The sequence below is a fragment of the Calidris pugnax genome, unplaced genomic scaffold (assembly GCF_001431845.1).
Source record: "Calidris pugnax isolate Ruff unplaced genomic scaffold, ASM143184v1 scaffold219, whole genome shotgun sequence".
Taxonomy (NCBI): Eukaryota; Metazoa; Chordata; class Aves; order Charadriiformes; family Scolopacidae; genus Calidris; species Calidris pugnax.
The window spans coordinates 17760294-17782790 of NW_015094507.1; the positions used below are offsets into that span (position 1 = coordinate 17760294).

The 22497-nt window shown below is 47.2% G+C and overlaps 1 long non-coding RNA gene across 1 annotated transcript in view; it reads right to left on the reverse strand.

Annotated features, from left to right (window-relative positions):
- Nucleotides 1–245: 245 nt before the first annotated feature.
- Nucleotides 246–22497, reverse strand: part of LOC106901704 — a 44216-nt gene continuing 21964 nt past the window's right edge. Inside the window, exons 3-4 of the long non-coding RNA XR_001414370.1 lie at nucleotides 4186–4285; nucleotides 246–432 (exon numbers count right to left, since the gene is read on the reverse strand). This is a non-coding gene — a long non-coding RNA (uncharacterized LOC106901704). The remainder of the gene's footprint in view (nucleotides 433–4185; nucleotides 4286–22497) is intronic.

Consider the following 22497-nt stretch of genomic DNA (forward strand, 5'->3'; position numbering starts at 1 on the left):
AATGGTTTGGGTCAGAAGGGACCTTAAAGACTACCCAGTTCCAACCCTCTGCCATGGGCAGGGACACCTCCCACCAGACCAGGTTGCTCCAAGCCCCATCCAGCCTGGCCTTGAACCCCTCCAGGGACGGGGCATCCACAGCTTCTCTGGGCAACCTGTTCCAGTGTCTCACGACCCCCACAGAAAAGAATTTCTTCCTGAGATCTAATCTAAATCTCCCCCCTTTCAGCTTAAAACCATTACCTCTCATCCTGATGAGGTCCCTAGTTGGGCTGCTGCAGAAACAAATCTGGGAGAAGTGTCTGCTTGTTTTAGTCTCACCCTGCTCAGGAGTGTGGCTCTGAAGTCGCTGCATGAATACCAATGTGCTTGCAGCAGGCTGATGAGGTTCAACATCAGTATTCTCCCTCACTGAAAGCATTTGGGAAATGCCTGTCAAAAAAAAAAAAAAAACAAAAACCACAGAAAAAAAAAACAGAGGGAAATGAGATAAAACAACAACAATGATGCAGATTATTTAACTGGACCACAAACCCCTTAATCCTGTTGCTTCCTAGTGCGTGAAAATCCCAGAAATCTGAAGGTTTTATTCCAAAACAGCAGTGTGGTTGGCATGAAAGCAGTTTCACCATCATGGCAGAATGAGGGCTTGGAGCTGGTGGTTTGGATCCTCCTCTATAGACACCTGCCTTCCTCCACCGACAACCGGAGAGCCCATTTTTGGGTGGCAACAGTGAGTTATGTGGGGCAAAGCTGGGAGGTATTGCCATGGGTTTTCCATGTTGCCCTGCCATCACTTCACAGGCAGGAACACACCAGAGCCAAAAAACCTTGAGCGGGGCCTTCTCCTGTCCATGCACCAACACTTCCACTGTGACACTGGTGGGTTATTGCCTTTGAGAAGGTTATGGTGGGTGGCTCCATTGCCCGCTCTGGGACCATGCCCTGCTCCATCACCTGCCATCCCACCCAGGATCCTCGTACCTGCTGCAGGCCCATCACGTTGCAATAACACCTCTCTGAGCCAGGGTGTCTGGAAAACATGGCGGAGATCAGAAAACAAATTTAGGAAGGCTGGGCCAACACCACGAGGAAGGTTTTATGAACTAAAGAGAAATCCTTCAGGGAGACAGCCCTTTGCATCATAAATAATGAATATACATCCTGCTACCAAAGCAGACACCTGTGACTTATATAGCCTTATAAAACTACATATTTTTGTTAGCCTGCTTTGCCTTATGGTAGCGACGCCAAAGGGAAAGGAAACTTGTAGACAGACAAAATGACTTGCACACATTTTCCCTGAAGTCTGCTAGATCCCAAAAGATTTTTTCTTTCTAATTTAATAAAGAAGGTCTGAATTCATAAACAGCTTCTTGAAGTGAAATTTCTCCTTTGCTGAACTTGCAGCCTCCCTACCTCTCTCTCTGATCTTGGCTTAGGATGACACTTAATTCAGATCTGTCCAAAAAGAGATAGCTCCGTAATTGCTTATGCAAAGAAAACCTTATCTGTTTCAAGCATAAAGTCTGATGGAAGAGAAAACTTACAGTTACAGAGGGCAAAATATATTTTGTTCTTATTTGGGCTGGTTTAAGCTTTGGGGAGTGAAACACAGGGGGGCTGTTGGTTTGTTTGTTTGTTTGTTTTGCTCTGGGAATGCAGCTCTTAAAACAATTAGTCATCTCAGAGAAATTAAAGAGAAGAAGCAAATATGACTGTGAAAAAAAAAGGTATTATTCATGCCCACATTAACCGAAACACTCTTTTCTTCTAAAAAAGGAAAAAAAGAAAGAGCTGGGGTTTTTGTTATTTGATTTGCAAGCATATTGGGGCTGTGAAATGCAAACAAGTCAGGGGGATTTTTAGCACTTATGTGCCCTTCATGGGCAGGGAAGGACAGTGCACGTGCCTGGTCAGAAAAGCTGCCCACTCCATGTGGAAGTAGTGGAATATTTGCAGTAGAAAATGGCTCTGTCGTGGCACTGAGACAGCACTGGGTTTCAGCGTATTCATCATGAATTACAAGCAGCACACTTGCACAGCCGACAATATTAATATTCTGACCTTAACACTCACATTAATATACCGGAGCGACCCAGCCAAAGTGAGTGTGTAGCTAAGGTCAACCTTCCCTCTTAAACCCCCAGCCCTCTTACAACACAAACATCAGAGGGCTGCCAGCACAGACCAAGGCGGGCATCTCCCAGCACCAACCAGGCAAGGCAGAAGGAAAACACACTGGGATCTCCCCTGGGAAGGGCTGTGCCCCTTTCAGGCACAATTCTTTGGGATGGAGCCGCAGGGGCACAGGCTGGATCTGCAGCAGGACCAGGAGAAGAATGAGCGTGCAACACGTGCAACGTGGAGAGCATCGCTGGCTCAGAGCTCCCCTAAACCTCCCCTGATGTAACTTCAGGTGATTTCCTTTTGTCTTGTCACCTGTGACTTGGGAGAAGAGACCGACCCCCACCTTGCTACACCCTCCTTTCAAGTAGTTGTGGAGAGCAAGAAGGTCTCCCCTCAGCCTCCTTTTCTCCAGGCTGAACACCCCCAGCTCCCTCAACCTCTCCTCATAAGACTTGTTCTCCAGACTCCTCACCAGCTCCATTGCCCTTTGCTGGGCACACTCCAGCACCTCAATATCTTTCCTGTGGTATGGGACCCAAAACTGGACACAGCCCTCAAGGTGGGGCCTCACCACTGCCCAGTAGAAGGGGATGATCACCTCCCGAGTCCTACTCACCACACTGTTCCTGATACAAGCCAGGATGCTGTTGGCCTTTTTGGCCACCTGGGCACACTGCTGGCTCACATAAAACATTAATGGCCAACTTTGGATTGCTCATCAGTGATCTTTTGATCCACGGTGGCCCATGAATCCTCATTAAATGCTGTGTGTGTCACGCAGAGCTCATATTCAAAAGGATGCTACTAAATCACACACAAGCACAAACCACTGCTGTGGAAGACACCAGTTGTTTCCCCAGCCCCATCATCTGATGTTCCAGGCATGCCTGGGGAAGCCCTGACCTGCCTGGCAGATAGAAGCTTCTATCCTTTTTATATGTTGTTTATTATGGAACTTTCCCCTGAAATGAAATGCCTGGTTGAAAAAAAGAGGATGAAGGAAAGCATGAGATGGCTCCAGGGTGCTGCCGGCAGGACATAGGACCGTCAAGGGGAGCCCAGCCTGGAGCAGGGTGAGCTGGGAGGCTCTGAAGATCCATCTCTCTCCTGAAAAAGAAGAAAACCTGCCCCAAAAGCTGGAATTACTGAATCTGCTGCACGCAAAGCTCAACCTAGCAACTCCCATGCATCAAGCCTGTCCCTGCAGCCCATGTTTCACACACAGACAAACACAACCACAGCTGGTCCCAGAGAGAGGATTTTCTCGGCCCCCTGCGGCGATGATTTTAGAAGCAAAACTCCAATATTTGAATGCCTTGTTTTAGCAAGTGACACCAGGATTATACGATGGCCCACTCCAGCAGCCCCTTTTCCAGTCCAGCTGGATTTGGTGTCATTTTGCTGGTTGGATGTCAATCTGTGCCCTCATTGCCCTGAGCAGGGCTGTCGCTCACATTAGTGAGAGACCGGTGCCAGGTCTTCGGGAGCCACCAGCAAACGTCGGGACTGGAGGGATGATTTTCATCCTTAATCAAGACTACAGGATAGTAGGCAGGCGCTTCCGAGACAGTCTCATCTGAGGTCTAAAGGCACTTGAATTGCAAATGGTGTTTGCTCTGCTCTCCTTCGGCAGCCCTTCGGTGTGCACGCACATCTGCGCCTGGGAGCAGGAGAAGGATCCACAAGCTTTATCGAAGATGACTGAATCCAGTATTCATTTTTAAACATTAAAACTTCAGATGGTTTCCCAGGGGTAGGCTTTACATGACACAATTACCCTCTCGCTGAATCTTCCTTTTTTATTCTTGTGTGACTTTCACTGGGGGAAATCGCACTGAAAGCAACAGCTATTTTACAAACATTATAGTCCTGGCTCTGACTGTTTGCCAAGACTTCCCATTAAGTGCAGGCTATGCTGAGTGAAAATACTGTGTCAAGGCCAATATACAGCAGCTAGAGTTTCATTAAACACCTTGGCTTTTATTGCCCTATTTGCCCAAAACCAAATAACATTACCTCTCTTTATCAGAAGATTTAACTTGCATGCGAGCCTACCTTGATTTTCACTGCTGAGTAACTTTTCGAGCTGGTTGTAGGTGTAAGGACCAGCAGAAGGACTGTTGAGGTGTGCAGGCTGCCTTGCACGTTGCTGGCCCTGATGGGAGAAGCAGCAGAGAGAAAGCAGTTCAGCTGTGGTTGAACCCAGGACATGCATGGATGGAAAGGTGTTAAGGCTTTGGGAGGGTTACAGTGGTCTGGTGTTTTTTTGCTCCCTTTCCTCACAGTTCTCTTTCCTTTGATTCTAACCCTTGTTTTTTGGTGAAACCCTTCAATGATAGTCCCCTCAACTTGTGCACATCATGTTCTACAGGGACAGAAGTGCCACCCTATATGTCTTATTGTTAATGCATGAGCTCTGGGCCAGACAGTAAGGAGAGGGTGTTCTACCAGGGCTACCAGGGCATTTGTAGAGGTCACATTTGGATGTGAGAGCCCTGGAGAATGCTGCCAAACCATTTTTCCCATTCCTGTGCAGCTGAAAAATAGGCAGGAGGCAACCATGAGGGTGAGGGAGGAGGAGAGAAGGAAGGCTTGGCCGGAGATGTCCTTGTGCCTGGTCTCCTGCTATCACAGTGATGGCACCCCTGTCTCCCTTTCAAAAATGTCACTGTCTCCTGGCTGGTGCTACACCTTAACCTTAGGCAGCTGCACCTAGGCGACCAGCATTATGTTTTAAGTTCTAGGAAATCCATGTTAGCTTGAATGGGCCAATGTCAGCCGGTGAGGGTTGTAGCCTCTTTTGGGCAGCCACAAGAGGGCAATAGGACCAAACCTAGCTTCTCCTGGCTGAGATGTCCCATGCAGCAGAAAGGAGCTAAATGCAGACCTCATCCCTGCAAGATGCTGGGGGCTCGGTGAAGGACACGTGCTTAGACCTACCAAGAGTCAGGGAGATGCGACCTTGGACCAGGAGCATCAGTCTGGTCCTGCAGCCCCCAGCCAGGTTGGCCTCACTCAGGAGCCATGAGCAGGTCACAGGCAGAAAACCCGTGCTGATCTGCTCCCCGGGCCCTGTGTGGGGCCCAGCAAGGAGAGGACACCACCAATTCTGGTGCAGGAATCTTGCTGGGAACTGCTCGCCCTCCTGGCTCCATGGGAAGCAATTACAGTTTCACCACAGCTTTCAGGAGACAACAACTTCCAGCTCTGCAATATACAGCTAACAGGCACGTGGAATGATAAATGCTGTCAGCATATCAAAATAATTGTGTCCTTTGCCCATATTAAAAGCTGAAGTGGTGTATTCTCACCATAACAAACCCCAGTGGGAACCAGACAAGTGTTCCCGTTGTGAAAGTACACATTGTAGCAGGGTTCCGCAATTAGCTGCATCAGAATAACGAAGAAACCTGCTATTTGCATAGAACATCACTGTATTTTACTTCTGTTCTCTCCGTTTAGCAACCTTCAAACAATTTTTAAAGAGACAAGTAGAGGCAAGGACAAGAGGGAAAGCTGTGCGTTTACATGCTAAACACAGTGTGCCTTGAAAACAGGGAAAAAAAGCATCTGACTGTCGAATCCAGGTCAACTCTGTGTGAACAATCCTCCTAATAGGCCTCATTACCAAAGGGAAAATTAGTTCTTGCTGTTGAATTGTTATAAACGAGGGTTGTTAAAAGCTGAGTTTATTACTGCGAACCTGGGCTGTATTTAAAAACGTTATTGAAGATTTTCCAGTCGCCTAATAATTTTATTAGGAACCACTTAAAAGATCACCTGAAAACGTGGTAATTTCTCTTCAGCGTACAAAGCTACTGTGGTTTTATATTTCAGATTTATGTAAAGCAGCCGTGGAGGTTAGAGATGCTGATGACCTCCACGTGAGAACTGACTTACTAACAGAGCTTAGCCAACGAATTTTGAGAAGTCCCCCTCTCAAGAAAGCCCATGAGGTGAAGATTAACATCCAACAGGTAAAAGGGGACTACCAGACACTGGGGGCTGGCAATTCAGCATCAGACAACTGACTCAAATCCAGACCTAGTCACCAGTAAATGAGAGTTGTTAGCTCCAAGTGGCCTATCTGCCAGGGCACGATGGTCTGAGTTTCTCAGGGACACGAGCACCAGCTGACAGCCTCAGCAGAAGCTGGAGGTTAAGCGTGCACCTCGGCTCACCTGGGTTGAGCTCCTTGTGGAACAAACACCCCTGATGGCCCCAGATGTTTCACCAACAGAGGAGAGCGCCAGGCTTCCCAGCTCAGAGGTTAAGACCTGCTGGGTATATTTAATTCAGGTTTAAAAGTCAAATCACAGGGCAAAACATGTATCATCACTGCAAGGTTAACTAGACATGACCCAGCAAGCCATTGTCCCAGCTGAAAGACATCTCTTTGCAAAACTCTTTCCCCTGGGGTGGCCTGTGAAGAAGCACAGACTGGAGCTCACACCAACCAGCAGTGTTTTGGCTGTGGTGACTTGGGTGAAGGAATGGAGATGGTCATCACACCACAGCTGCTCATTCCCCCGGAAAGCCCCTCTGGAGCCGGGAAGGGTGCAACACAAGTCTTCCCACCCTTCATGATGTGGGAATTCAGGATAACCTACTCATTCCAAAAAACTGGGAGCCACGGGATGTGCCTCACACAGTTGAGAGCCACGTTGGCACGGGCACAGCACCACGGTCCCTACGTAGGGTGGACACCAGTCTCATGGACACCAGTCCAGCAGCTGGGGAGGCACCATCAGCTCAGATAATTCCACAGCAGCAACCTACCCTGCTGAAAGGGATATGGCAGGGACAGCTGAGGAGGATTTCATTCCTTCAGCTGGATGAAGGGAGGTCAAGACAGGCCACCGACCTCGTCAGCTGATCTCACAGGGGACAGCCCAGCAGACACCGAGCTCCCCCTTCCATCTGCCTCCACAATTTCCTGGAGCCCGGAGTTATGCAGAAGGTTTTGCTCCATTTCCCTCCATGGCTATCATGTCAGCTCGTGGGTAAATTGCCATGACAATTAGGGAGAATAATGGGAAGATGTGACATATGTTTCTTTTACTTCAGCGCTGTCGGCTGAAAACTGGAACTAAAAGGTATCAGGCAGCTCTTTCCCTGCCTCTGGAATTTCATAGATGGTGACTCTGAAGCATTAAACAGGCAGAAATAATTACACTTGCACAGACTAAATTAAAAACAATGAGAAAGCGCGTGATTTTCTTTGTAGCAACCCTAGCTTGCAGCGGTTCTGTACGTTTCAGATAAATAGAGTAGATGCTGCGAAACCTTTTGGAGGCTAATCAAAACCTCTAACACGCCAATAAAATCTTCTCACAGCTGGAGCCAGAGAGCAGCATTAATATTTACTAGCCAATGAGTATATTTACATGAAAGAGAGGACTCTAAGAGTATCTTCGATATGCAATTAAGGCATACACATGGGCTGGCAGGAAAATTAAATAAATCTTTTATTATGTCTATGCTAACATCTCTGGTAATGGGCTAATAATTACCCATGCATGCAAGGTTCTTGGAACAGGGAAGGTTTTGCTACAAACTTTATTCTCGTTTAAGCACATCTTGAAGTCAATTCTGGCTTCTAAATTGTAGGACACCGAGGAACAAAAACCAAAGGTTTCATTTGCGATCAACTACTTCACCACACAGACTGTCGACTAAGATTTAGGGTGAGAACTATGGATATAATTCACAAGTGCCCAGGTAAGAACAGCACTTGGTGCTCAAGGCCAGAGGAAAATATTTTGGAGGGCAAAATACATCCCTTTTAACCAGAAAATATGAGGTTATATTCCTTTAGGTCTACCCTTGCTTGTGAGGTCCACCTGGGTTTGCAACACCGGGCACTGGGGCACACCAGTGACATCCCTGCCCTTCACACGTGGCTTATTTCCACCCCACTGTCTTTTACTGGCACATAATGACAACTCTGTGTCAAGCCAGAAGAACTAAAAGTCTTTAATATATTAACCAGGTGATTTAACAAACAGGGGTCGAAAGCACTAGTGGAGGAGGAGAGCAGAGCCGCACATCTCTCCATCGTAACTCTCTCCACATCATCCACGCTGCCGTTAAGGGTTTTCCCAAGGAATGCTACATGTCAACACGCAAAGTTGCCTTAGGGAGCCAGCTACATTTATATTGCATTTTTATCATCTAATCTGACATATGTTATTGGGCTTCTTTCGTACACAGGGACCCTAGTGATTTACCTGAAGGCCCAAGGTTGCACCAAAGTAGGGATATTTTGCACAAGGACACTTCTCCATAGATGTGAAACCCCAGCTTACGGATCTAGTCATTCAACCAATGACAGATCCATCTGTAAACATGTTTTCAGACCAAATGGTTTAATTATAAAAGTGCAGCAGTGCATGTGGCATAGGTACAGTAGCTTACAGGGAAATGCTCTGGACATTCATTCCCGTTTGTGCCAAAAAGCACCTAACTGGGATGTTCTGCTGGGACCTGAGTAAGGCTTTGCTGCATTAGGACCTCAGTTTAGTCCTGTCATTCTAGGCATGATTTTTGTCATTATTACATATTCGTTATTGATTTTAATTTCTGCCACAGCAACATCAATAGAATATCAAAAGATGGGTTGACATAGTGCTTAGTGGCATGGTTTAGTGATGGGGTTTTTTTATCAGAGTTAAGTTGATGGTTGGACTAGATGATCTTAAAGGTCCCTTCCAACCCAGAAAATTCTATGATTCTATGATTCTATGATCCTGTATATCCCGGACTAAAGCAGCTGAAAGATGGGAAAAGGAAATACTGGTGGTTTTCAAAGAGTGAACAATTGCCTACGTCATCTTGCCTTGAAATGTTTGTTTGAACTATAAAAAAATTGAGCATCAATCTTAAACAAAAATTATTTGTATTTGGTCTATCAGTCATCAGTGGTTCCTTCTACATCTTTCAAGGTTCTGTTATCAAAATGTTAACAAAAACATTGCTAGTGAAGGTCTTGGGCTTTATCCCTCAGAAAAGGGTTAGCAAAAGGGGGAAGGGAAAGAAATTTAAACACCCAATTTATTTACCTTTTTTTTTTTATGATTTCTCTCAGCTTGCCTAATGGAAAGTCACTAGCATCAGTTTCGTGTTACTGGAATGAGTTTCACTTTCAGGTTGTCAGAGCTGCCATATTACAGCTGCCAGCACTGCAGGAGGATATTTATTGCTCGAAAAACAACGGTTCCCACTGGATTCGGAAAACAATATAATTGCAGTATTTTCTAGGGCATCGGTTTCATAAATGCCGGGGGTGATTGGCCTCTCTCCCCCAACCTCAGAGTCCCTTTCCCTCACCCCCTTTGCCTAAGCTCCCCCCAGGGGTAGGTCTGGGACCGCTCCAAGCCAGGGATGCTCTCTGCGTGACAAGCGTGCTGACGCACTGAAAGGAGAACGACATTAATTGCCAGATTAAGCCTAAAACCACACAAGGGAATTGCTAAGCCAGGCCCAGGGTCGGGTACAACCAGCCTTACCCCCTCCGAAGCTGGGAATGACACCAAATGTCATCAGGCTACCCACGGGCAGAGCACCCTCCTGCAGATCCCAGCAGGACAGAAGGCATCCACATGTTGCTTTTCGCCCCCCCAAACCAGAGGTGCTAATTTTCATACAGGGCTAAGAAGCAGAGGTAAGGCCTTGGAAGAGATTCACAAGTTTGGCTGAAGGACAAATAAATGAGCATTCCTCTAATGTTCAGAGGAAAGAAAGAAAGACAGAGTCGGGTTTGTATATCGTCCTATCTTCCTTTCCAGCATTAGCAAACATTGACTGCAAGCCACGCTTTCCAGAAAGAACTTGCACAGAAGAAGGAAGGGAAAAAAAAGCAAGAAATGGAAAAGTATTACCACCACAGAGCTGGTTAGTGACAAGGAAAGCGGCTGTCTAATTTTAGGCAGAGAGACAGAGAGAAAATTTAAGAAAACCGATACATTTCTTGGCTGAAAAGAAGGAAGGTGAAAAGAGTTCTTTAGAGGGAACAGAAGCCAAGAATGAAATCCTGGCCCCTGGGTACAACCCAGCGGTTGGCAGAATATTTTCCATAGGATTTAGGAAGAAATTTCTTTAATTTTTCCAGATGAAATTTTCCATACAAAGAATTTCCGAGCCGAAAAAGACAAGAGAAATACAAAGAAGTGCTTTAGCTCTGGGCCTTGAATAGGGGAAGCCACGGTTTAAAGTCACCCAGGGAGTCCACAGGAAGATGGACATGGCTTAGCAGCGTGGTCCTTCCCCCGTGGTGCCAGCAAAGCATCTCCTTCCCATCCCTGCACAAAGATGCTCACTCGTGGGAGGCACCAAATGCAGGTGCCAGGGTGGATCAGCACCAGCAGGGGCTGCAGGTGAGGACCTCAGCAATGACAGCGAGGTAACAGCAATGCAGCCTGGCCCAAAACGGGTACAGAAAATACCAGCAGACACCCAAAAGCAGAGAGCGTTTCTGGAAACAATAGCTTGCGAGGGGGGTTAGAAAAGTTGTCCGGGGAAAATAGGCAAAAGCTGCCCCATTCAGAGTTCATGGGATCTAATTTCAGAGGCGTTGCAGAGAAATTTTTGGTTTTCAGCCACAAAATAAAGATCATCAAGACCATAATTATGCTTTTCAAACAAGAGAGAGACAACAATCCTTGGCCCTACGTGGAAGCTGCACAAAGCACGCTTAAATGGACCCTGATGAAGTAGCTGATGATTTTTTGAACACTGAGCAGTTCCCATCCAGAAGGTTCTTCTAGAGAAAGTTCGAGGTGCTGGTTTTGCTCCCGCTTGTGGCTGGTGTTTAGGTAAGCTGATAATCAGCTTTTGCTTCTAACGCAGTTTTAAAAGCCAGCTGGGCAGGTAAGAGTGTACGAGAGGTTTGAACATGCCCAGGGCTGAATTTATGCTGACACTAGACTGTGCTGTCATGCACACAGCAAAGACATGAGCTACGCAGCTGCTGCCAACGAGCCCTGGGAGCTGTTTATTTTGTCCAGTGGTTGTTTTTTATCTAAGCATGCACCAGCTGGGAGCTTCTCTGGTGAAGTGAGCTTGCCTAAAGCCACACTTCACAAAGGGTTATCAGTTATTTTGAGAGGAGACCAAAGCAGGCATTAGTGGAGGGTCAGAGGAGATGTCATACCCGCTCCGGACACTGCTCGACCAGGTCAATAGCCAACCCTTCCTGGTCTTTTGGATGCCTGGTGGCATGGGATGCTCCAACTCTGTTTATGTCCTCACTTCTCAGGGTTTGTATCTCTGCAATCTCTGAGACCTTACAGTGAAGTCATTCATGTCCAAGTCCCTAAAGGCATGGCTCTTTGAGGTCACATCTGTAGAAAGTTGCATTAAAAAGGGGGATGGTGGGACCCAATCTCTGACCTGATTAATCACCTCCTCAACACCTTGATATTCCCAAAGTAGAAGAGAGAGGATTTTATTACCTGCTGCCTGCATTTGTACAGCACTTGCCCAAGCTGTATTCGGTCTCAAGAACAGCAGCCTCGCAGCAAAATATAAAAACTTACATTGCAACAGATTGACCTGGTGAGATTTGCCAGCCGTGACTTTAATAGCTGCTCTGACTGACTCCAAAATCCTAAGGTCCCTTTTTGCTGGCAAAACATCTGGCTTGCAGAGTGTGTCACAGCATGCTGGAGGGGTACAACTAATTCATTTCATAGCCACTTCATCGTGCCTAATGCAGCACAAAGATAATAAAGCAGCTTCACTGGAAAACACTAGCTCCCAGGTTGGAACAACAGATTAAACTGATTAAATCTGGGCCACATCGCCCCGTGGGGCAATTCATAATGTCAATGGGACATTAAACAGTAGGACTTGTCCTCATAGCAGTCAAATCACATACCACCCAGAGCCCATTGGAATGCCCTTCTGTTACAGGTCCATGTCAGGCCACAGGCCCTAAATATCATGCCTGTGAGTCACCGTAAAGGACCACCCCATCGGAGGTTAGGCAATAGAGTGTATCTACAGCTAGTCCCTTGGCCTGTTCACAAAGAAAGGCAGGGAGATAACCCCCTGTGTACACAACGCTGACAACGCGAAGTATTTCACAAAATCCCCTTTCATTTTCCCGGGAAGAGCTGCTTTTGATCAGGTGCTGATGGGGGTTTACAGATCTTGATTGAGCCAGCATTTGCTTCACTCGGGCTCTGGGCCATTTGGAGGTGGTTTCCAGGAAGGTCAGTTCCCTCCTGCTGCTGTTGCCACCTGGGTTGGCAAGCCCGGGACACACAGCACAGCCCCAGTCCAATCCTGGGACTTATCTCCTGTTAAACCACAGAGTCCCAGGCTGTTCCCACCAGCTCTGAGCTGTCTCTGCCACCAGCATCATGTTAGGAAGTCTCTTTGTGCACCTCGGAACCTCTGCGGGGTTTATTTTTATCAGAATTGGCTTGAAGGAAGCTTGCAGGCAGCCTTGACAGGAGCCATTAGCTTGTCAAGGACATATATTTGTAGCCCAGCAATTACAGGATTCTGCAGAGCCTGGACCCACAGTCCTTGTAGCTCAGGAACATCTTGTATGGGCTTTTCCCTGAAGGAATGAAGTAAGTTAGTAAAAAGCCATTACTTTTAGATTCCTGTCTGCACATACAACCTTTGCTCACCGAAAGAACTGGCAAGAAGGGCTCTTCTTCCCAATCCCTCCACGCTGAAAGTGTCCTTCAACCCCCCCATCCCTGACCCCAGTTCCCCAGCACAGCTGCAAGGGAACCATCAGAGCTGGGGCACCTCCCAGTTGTGAAAGACCAAGGGGCAAAGAAAAGCCCATGGGCTGGAGGCCCTTCTCTGGAAAGCTTTGAATTCTCCAACCTGTTTGTGTTAAAATCTCAAGGGCATTAAAACCACGTGGTCTAAGGAGCCCAGCTGCTGCGGCGATGCTCCAAGATAGAGGCAGTCTCTAATATTAACGGGTGTAATCCTGGTTTGCACATCTCCTCCTCTCTAACTCTTGCTATCCCCAAGGCCTCCTTTTTGAGATGCTCCTCACACAGCCTGCCAAATGTCAGGATGGACAATTACCTCTGGTGATTGACAGGAAGGAGGAGAGCTTCGGCAGTCATTAGCAGAGGCCTTCACTACCACAAAACACACTCGTCTATTCTTTTCCCTTCCTAAAACACAGCTTGTGAAGAGAGAAAGAGAGAAAGAAAGAAAGGGACAGAAAAAGAAAAGAAAAGAAAAGAAAAGAAAAGAAAAGAAAAGAAAAGAAAAGAAAAGAAAAGAAAAGAAAAGAAAAGAAAAGAAAAGAAAAGAAAAGAAAAGAAAAGAAAAGAAAAGAAAAGAAAAGAAAAGAAAAGAAAAGAAAGACAAAGGGAACAAGCACACAAGCTTCTTTTCCCTTCTCTAAACTAAAAGCTCTGGTTTCAATTTTTATGTTTTTTAGCCTGAAGAACTGTACAACTCTTTTTTAAAGAAATATATAAAATGCCATTTGATAAAAAGAAGAAGTTTGCTCTCTAGTGGCTGAATTTAAATAGCTCAAAAAACCCACAGGCTGCTGAAGAAAGGGAGAGTTTCATCCAAAATGTGCTCGGCTCCTAATCTTTGTGCCACTAAATATTTGCTCTTTGCCAATATTTACTGTTGAACAATTACCTCTGACCGGTGTGATTGTACTAAGGAAAACCAAAGTGCATGGTATTAAGAAACTCCTGTGGAGTTTCTAGTTGGAAAAGGAAATTATTTCCGTCTCTTGGTGCTTCCTGATGTGGGCAGGGGCTAGGATGGGGTCTGAAGGGTCAACTGCCACAGGAGAGCACACTACACCACCTAGATGTCACTGGCCATAGAAAGCTTACAGCGAGACCGCTGTGGCAGTGGGTGACTCTGGCTGGTGGCATGTGGCTTTTGACCACATCAGGTCAACCCTGCACCGCGGCACTTCTACCCATCGTGGTATTTCTGAGCCGGGACTGGATTGTGCCACAACCAGCCAGGATGTCATGGGACGGGAGAGCACCGGACTGAGGGTAACTGAGATCAGGAGGGGGCAGGAGGAGGACCACAGACTCTCACACCCATCCCTGACCCCAGGGCACCTCGCAAAGCTGCACAGTCCATGCCAGGATACAGAAGAGACCTCCACATTTTTGCACATTTGCATTTCTGTCCCTGGTCTTTAGCCTTGGGGATTTCAGAGGAAGAAGATCCAGTCTGCTCCCATCACCCAGTCCCTGCCTCCCCATTTCCCATCACGGAGACCCCCATGGGAACCCCTCAGACCACACGTAGACCCCAGAGTCTGGGATTGGGAATGTGCTGCTGAGAAGTGTTTCTCCCCGGGCAGTCCCACTGGCTTTAGGAGAAGCAGGTCGGTGGCAGGTTGTCTGTGTGCCACCTCTACCTCATCTCTGTGCTTGCAGCACGTCTGGCAGGAGAAGCCAGGTGCCACAGTGTGATGGGATTAGCCCAGCAAAGGGAAGGAATCAGACGTTTCCTATTAACGACCAAGAGGGAAAGGGACAAAGCAAAGAAACAAACCAAATCTACAGCCTCGGTGAAAGCCAGCCCCAGCCACTTCTTGATTATTTTTTTTTTTTTTAGTGCTATTATTTCATGGAAAAGCCTGTGAGACCTTACGCTTCGGCAGCCAGATGGAGAAGGGGACGAGGCAGATGAAAGTGACAGCCAGGTCTCCAAGGCCCACCCGCTTGCGAGGCCCATTCCCAGGCAGAGTAATTGCCAATCAGAAGCAAACTACTTTATAATTAAAGCATTGTATGAGCAAGGGGATGTCTGGGGCTTTTGCTTAATTGCTAGACGTGGCAGGGAAGCACAGAAGCATGGAGAGAGAGGCTCAGGCAACACTTGCTGAAATCAAGGAGGGTTTTGCCACGGAGCTAATCCAGGGCAGGAGCGGAGGCATGAAGAGATCCTCAGCCAAACCGTGCTCTATCTAAGCCCAGGAGAGCATCTACACCACCTCCTCCTTCCACACACCCGGGGCAGGCGGGGGCACAGCCGGGCCCTTAGGGATCTCATTCCCAAAGGAGAAGCCCCACGCATTTTTGTCACCGCGGGATTGTGCAAGTTTGGGCCATGGCCCATCACTTCTGCTGGCCCGCTGCCCACTGGCTCGCACGCTGCATTGAGGAGCCCTTTGTGGAGCACGGGCCTTGCAAAGTCCTACGTCGGGGAGTCCTTCTTTTTTCTTCCCATCATTCTTTCCCAGAAGACAGGTCTGGGTGTCCTTGCTGGGCTACCTTTCTTAGCTGCCCAGCTCCTCGTGCTTGGGAAATCCTCTTTTGCAGCTTAAAACCAGAAAGAGGGTGCTGTGGCCACCCAATCTAGTCTCCATAACCTGGTTCATTGGGCCTCCCAGGACTGAGCCCTTCTTGAACAAAGGTATATGTTTGAGAAAAGGCTTTTGTGTGAGAAGAGCAGGGTGATAAGGAAAGCCCACCCCTAAGACCGACCACTGTGGGTGGAAGAATCTCACCCCACAGAGCAGAAATGATATTATTGGATAAGATTATTGAATCTTCATCTTGAAACAAGTAACGCATACTCATTTACAGAACAAAACCATCCACACCTCAGCCATATTTCATCATTACAGTATTGCAGCATTTTGGAATTTTTTTTGTTAAGTTTGGGGTTAGTAATACTGTACATGGAAAATGCAGAACCAGCTTTAGAAACCATTTCTGAGTTTAATCAGAAAACCCTGGAGGTGAGGAAGTGACTACATTAGTTTCTAGGGCTGTCTTTGGCTACAGCATCATTTCCTATTACGAGATAGCCCGGAGTGACACAACATCAGTGGGAACCAGACCCAGATTTTGGGGCTCTTTGCAAATCCCTAACCTCCTCAGTAACCACCATCCTCTCCCAAGTTCCTCCAGCACCAGCTGCCACCGTGTGCTCTCTTAACATCATCAACTGGACAACACGGAGATACTTCAGAGAAAGGCGTTACTGATCTGTCCCAGAAGGGACCATCAACCTGTTCCTCCGACACAAGGCGTCGAGATCAAACAAACCAGAGCTGTGCCAGTGGGACTGACAAAACAAGATATTCTCCTTCTTGGGAGTCTTCACTTCAAACAGGCCTGAGGAGAAAGAAAATGTGTATCAGCACTCTCCTGCAAATATCAGAGCCCTTCCAGGATGTGGAAGCACCATATATTCCTCTTTCTTCCCACCAGTCCTTCCAAGAGGCTAAACCTACTAGCTTGGCCATGATACTGGATGACCATCTCCAGCTGCTCTGCTCCTCATGCCATAGAATCTAACCAAGGTACCACTGTGACTGTTTTCTGATCTCCTGCATAACCTGTCTCAGTGGACCTCCTGGAAGGGATCAAAGGTCTAATTTAAGAAAAACTCAGTGAATGATAAGTTTCAGTGAGGGAGAAACCACTTCAACCTTGGTTGAAGTCATTGAAGTCCAATGACTATTACACTCAAAATAAGAAAATGCATCTAATGTTTGTCTGAGTTTGATTACTTTCGGCTTCCACCCACTGGGTTTTCTGTTCATCTGCTAGAATGAAGAGCACACTGACATCAAATATCTATCTGCATCCAGGTGATGGTAAGCAGTGACCAGCCCTCTTCTCAGGCTTCTTTCCAATAAGCCAGGTAGAGGCAGGCCCTGAAGACTTTCTAACATTCCCAGATCTGTGATTTCATGTTAGATTCGTGTTGAAGCACATATTGTTCATTTGCACCCAGCTGAACAGCCAGTCCTCCTATGACCTGACCTTAAATATTCTCTGTTATCATCCACATGTGTCATCAGCAATGGGTCCTCCTTCCACAGCATCATCAACACATTCAGTAGAAACGCAGGTTTTGGATAATGATTTGTATCTGTGCTTATGAATTGATCCCCAGCAGTAACTTAGGACAAATCTACGCCATTTGGCCAGATCAGAACCAGGAAAGTAGGTCTTACATACAGGACGGAGATCTTGTCTGGGAAGCAGTGATCCCAGACAGAAGGTAAGACAAGGAAGCAGATTGAACATCAAGTCCCTGGGATGACATGACCTTTGCTGTCCAATCTGATCCCTCAGTAATGAGGAGAAAGTGCAGATCTTGCCTGCCCTGGAGGTAGAAATCTGGCAGGGCTAAGCCTGAAACCCTCTTCCCAAGTGGCTTCCCCTGAAGAACAACCCCTCCTTCCTACAGACTGTAGACCAACCTGGATGTGCCCGGTGAGATCTCCCCTGGCTTCTAAGGCTGGACACACTGTTCCAGATGGAATGTGAAGTCATCTAAGTTGTACCTCTCCTGCACCTTACAGCGTGTGGGGAGGCTGGCAGGAACGGCAAGCAGTTCGGGAGGGAGGCGGGGGGGTTGTCTTAGTGCAACGTGACGGGAGTAGAAATTACACGGCACCAAGCTCTGATGTCTCCTCTAATAACCTCTCAGAAACATTTTTTCTGATTTCCTTTCTGGCAACTGTCACACAACTAGATTAGATTTTGCTTATGGACAATCCAACCCAGGCTTCACCAAAACCTAAGGCTCTCTGAACAGGACACACTGGAAGTTCGTTAGCAGTAAGCTACACTTCAGCAAAGCTGAATGTTGCATAAAGAGGCTTTTTTTTTTTTTTTTTGGACCAGCGTTGAATCTGAATGAACTCCTCTTTTGACTCAGCTTTCATTCCCTGGAATCTAAGACCTTATGTCCCTGTTTTTTAAAGGGACTTAGTTCCCGTCTCACTGAAAGTGAAATCAGGGCTGATTAATTCTGTTGACTTGGGTGCTGTGCTGTGAACAGGAGATGTCTTTTAATGTAGCTCAAACTTCTTTTAAAAGTGTATCTAAGGAATAAAAGTGAATGATGAGGTTGTTCTTATGTATTCTTAGTGTTGCCAAGGAAACCATTTCCTGCCTGTATTTATCCCAATTCATCTCTGTTTTTTCAGGGAGGGGAGGTAAACCTTCCAAAATAAACAGACAATACTCTGAAATGAAGGTACTTATTAATGAGACGGGGTACCCCCAAGATACACAGCATGGGATCTGGTACTTTTCCAATCGAGGTCACTAGTTGAAATACATCCCAAATTAATAGCTTCTGAAAAAAAATAAATAATGATATAAGGAATGGACAGTCTGTAGTGCTGGTGGTCTGTGTCTAGTCCATCTTGGGCTGTATCTGGGGGGAGAAAGGGCACCCATCAGTATTGTTGTGTGCAGCTGGCCCTTCGAGTCTATTCCCACCTAGAGCTGGTTCTTCCAAACCAGGCTTAACACACATCTGGAAAGCATCACAGGGACTTGGCAACCTGTGAGTAAGGAGAGGCACTTGTGGTGGTCACAGAGCACCTTGCAGAGGATCTGGTCCCCATACAGGACCTACAACACAACTGCCTGCCACAGACTGACATAGTGTGGCCAGGACTCCTGGTTCCTCAGGAGTCAACTGAATGAGGAAACATATCAGAGATTGAAAGAAACGTGTGCAGCTGCCATTGGCTTGGGGGGATTGATTGCACCTGAGAAAGGGTGTCCATCTCCTTCCCTCTTCCCAAGAAGGAGTCCAATCCTGAAGGGGGGTGGTTAGACCCGTGCTTATGCCATTAACCTAGAGATCAGTGTCTCACTTGTCACGTGCTCTACGACCTCACCCCATGAGCAGTGGGTAATAGCCCTTCTCTATCTCACAGAGAGGTAAATACATAAAAGTCTGAGACATGGAAATATCATCTTCTTGAGGACGAAAAAAATACTTTTAAGTGACATATTGTTTTGTGCTATCAAAAATGACAACACTGTAATTATTCTCCTGCTTTCTGTCCACAACAGACAACACACCACTCCCCTCGCGCTTCGTAAGTCACTGGCAGCAAGCAGCTCTCTCAAATGGAATCTTCCTTTCTGGAAATCTGGAGATCCACCTCATCCTGGAGAAAAGAAAATAGCCCTGGGGCCCTCAGCTGGCGATATGCACACAAGTTCCATGCAGACCCAATGGGCTGGTGTCCAACATGCAACACATCACGATGTACAACGAGAAAGCACAAGCACGAGGACCAGGATGCTGCCATACACTTGCCACAGGCATTCCCTTTGGGTCCACCACAGAGTAACTCCAGAAGCCAAACCCCACAGTGATGAGGCCAGCAGGAGGGAAAGCAGGATGGAGAAGGTGGTAACCACACTTGCCCTCCTCGTCTCTGTTCAGGTGTTAATATCTCCCTGCCGTGTTTTCCATTTTGCTGCCTTAAACATTCCTCGTCGTGTCAGAGCAAGAGTTTAGTGGGAAAACCCTCATCGAGAAGATGATATGCAAATACATTAAAATTGGAGCATATTGCTAGAGACGTGTGTTGTGGATCCCGTGGGTGTGTTTGGCCGGTAGCTTTTCAACTAGAGAAACCCTAACCCCGTGAAAGCCAAGGGCATTCTTCCAGTGACTCCAGTGGGTCGGGGATGTGACTCCTCACATTTGGTGCCCGAGCGTTTCCATTGATGTGTGAAGGAGGTGGCTGGCCTGGCAGGCACCATGCTTGGCTGTTGGGCTTTGCAGGACTCCAGGGATGGTAACAGATGAAAGATTGGGGAGGAACTGGGCCATCACACAAGCACCCAAACATCCTGCCATTTCTCCTCATTTCCCAAAAGTGTGACCCAGTGTGCAACCAGGTTCCTCCTGGGAAGACAACCAAAGCGGTGTTTCGAAAGACAGGCTCTCAAAACCTTTTCTGTTTCTCAGAGGGTTTACTTCGTTCGTCTCAATTGCCAGCAAACTTAGACTATATCTCATTATGCCAAAAGAAGAATGGCGACAAAGGATTTAAATGATCAGCTTTTAAACCAGCCTAAATGAAAAAGATAAAACAGCTTCATGGAGACAGGCCATCCGTCTGCAGATGTCATAGGCCGGGTTAAATTAGGCAGTCTCGCCACACCCCTGCATTTGAGATAGCTCTGAGAGATAACTAAGAACGTATTTAAACTCAAAACAAAAGCAAACACACAAAGCTGCTCTAAATTCTGGGCAGAGAAAATGGGCCGAGGGTGGAGTTGCCCACGCATTTTCTGGGAGGGTGAGACGTCCATCCCATGCCCTGGGCTGGTGATGGTCACCCCTGGGGCATCGGCCTGGGGGTTTCATGGGGAATGAGCCACCAGGGGCAGGGGTGGCAGGGGAATTTCTGGCCCTGGCTTCCTACAGAAGGGAACATGGATGGCACTGCACCCTGCGCATTGCATTGAGCACGGGGTGTGTGTAAGGGGAAGGAGCAGGGGGGCAACACATGGAAGCAGACCTGTTGGATTCATGTCAGAAAATGTAGCTGCCTCTATACCTGTGCTGGCTCAAGGGTGAGAAGAAACATCATGATTCCCAGCCCACGGAGCCGTCCCAGGCAAATTGAGGTGCACACACAACTACTCCACCACCTTTAGTCAGTTTATTTTCAAGGAGATCACACTTGACGCCACAAAGGGCACCATAGGGCCACAAAGATGCTCAGGGGGCTGGAGCACCTCTCCTAAGACGACAGATCTGTGCTGCCCTTGCACAGTGCTTCCCCAGCATCATAGAATCATTTGGTTAGAGTTGGAAGGGACCTTAAAGATCACCTAGTTCCAATCCCCCTGCCATGGGCAGGGACACCTCCCTCTAGACCAGGTTGCTCATCACCTTGCTGGAGTCCAAAGAAGAGCCTGTGCGGGACATAGGGACAGGGTGGGATCCTGGTCCTGGCCCCATCAGCCTGGGGACATATGCAAGGAGAGAGTGGCACAGCTCTTGGGGTTGAACAAAGGGAAGCAAAAAGGAGGCAGGAGGAAGGCTGGGGAGAGGGCAAGGAGCCGGATCCAGGCACGTACCAAGCATCGCCAGACAGACCAAAAAAACAGCTGAGAATTGTCATGTGGGCAATCCCTGGAGAGGAAGCCTGACACATCCTGAACCCTCACTGTGTCTTATGAAAAGCCAAGCATGTTCTTGTAAGTAAACACAACTGACCTAACTTTATCATACTTTGCACCTCCTACCTACAACAACCTGCACAACCGCAGCTATTTGGATCCAAAAAATTGTTTGGAAGGCTATGTTTGATCCAGCTATAGCACTGATTTTGGTCCCAATGGTTTACACTAAGGAACTCCTATGCACACAGTGTAAGTGGTTTGAGTATATAATATTGAACTATTAAAAAGGCTTTTGTTTTGTGGTATTTAGAGTAGTTCTTAAATCAAGACCTAGCCTGTCTCTCGACAGTATTATCCCTGCAACTTTCTGCTGCTCGGTCGATGGAAGGATGAAGTATCATTAGGGCTTCTTGCCAACATGCAGTATGATGCAGTTAATTAAAGAAACATAAAGTTCATGTGTGATGCTAAAGATCACCTCTGCGCCTCTGAATGCACACTGGCATTAAATCAGCCGGGTAATGATGGGATAATTTTGCTCACCATTTTAAGCTGAGGTTTATACAGTCCATTATAGGAAGGAAATGTCATCTTATGATTTAGCTGAAGGTGATGTCAGACTGTATGGTCTATAATTTAGGCCAGATTTCCAATAATATTTTGATTTGATGACTCTGAAGTATGAACTTGAACAGTCTGAACACCCTTAAGCATTGGGTGCTTAAATAGCTGGAGATGCCAGAGAAGAGGCTCACAGCCTCACTGCCCCGTGCACCTCCTCTAGCTGCCAAAACAACTCTCTGGAGTGGCATCTGCTGTCTTTCCACGGGTAACAGCTGGGTGGACATGGCCAAGAACCGAGCAATAGATGATAGGAAAGGCTGAGAATAGGTGCATCTCCTGCTGAGGGAAAATCAGCAGGAAAACTGTGGCTTTGAAATGAGGAAAGGCAGTAGGATAAAGTGTCGTGGTTTGTGCTGGGCTGGCAACTCAAACCAGGACATAGAGTTACCCCTGGTAAACACACATCCACAGAGAAACAAGCAACTACATCCAGAGCATCAGAGGTTTAATACAAAATGTAAGAAACACAAAAACGTTCGCATCGCTTCAGCACAGCAAATTTAAAGTTCTCTTTGAATAAAAAAAAAAACCAAACCAAAACCAAAAAACAACAAAACTCTTCAGATTTCACATTTCCCAGGTTGTGCCCTCAGTCTCTACAACCTCTGCTTGGAAGCTCGTTTTACCAGTGTCCAGAACACAAGTGGCCTGTGCTGGGAGGCAGGGAGAGCAGCCCATACTCCAGCCCCGTCATCCCCTGGGAAATACATGCCTTGGGATTTTGCTGGGTCAAGAGCCCAGCTCTCAGCAGGGTTAACCTGAAGTTCAGGCTTCAGTTCCTATTTACCTGCCCCACCAGCCTCGTACATCCCAACTCTCCAGTCTCTCGGGCTGTGAAGCCCGAAGTCTGAGCAAAACCCTGCAGTGA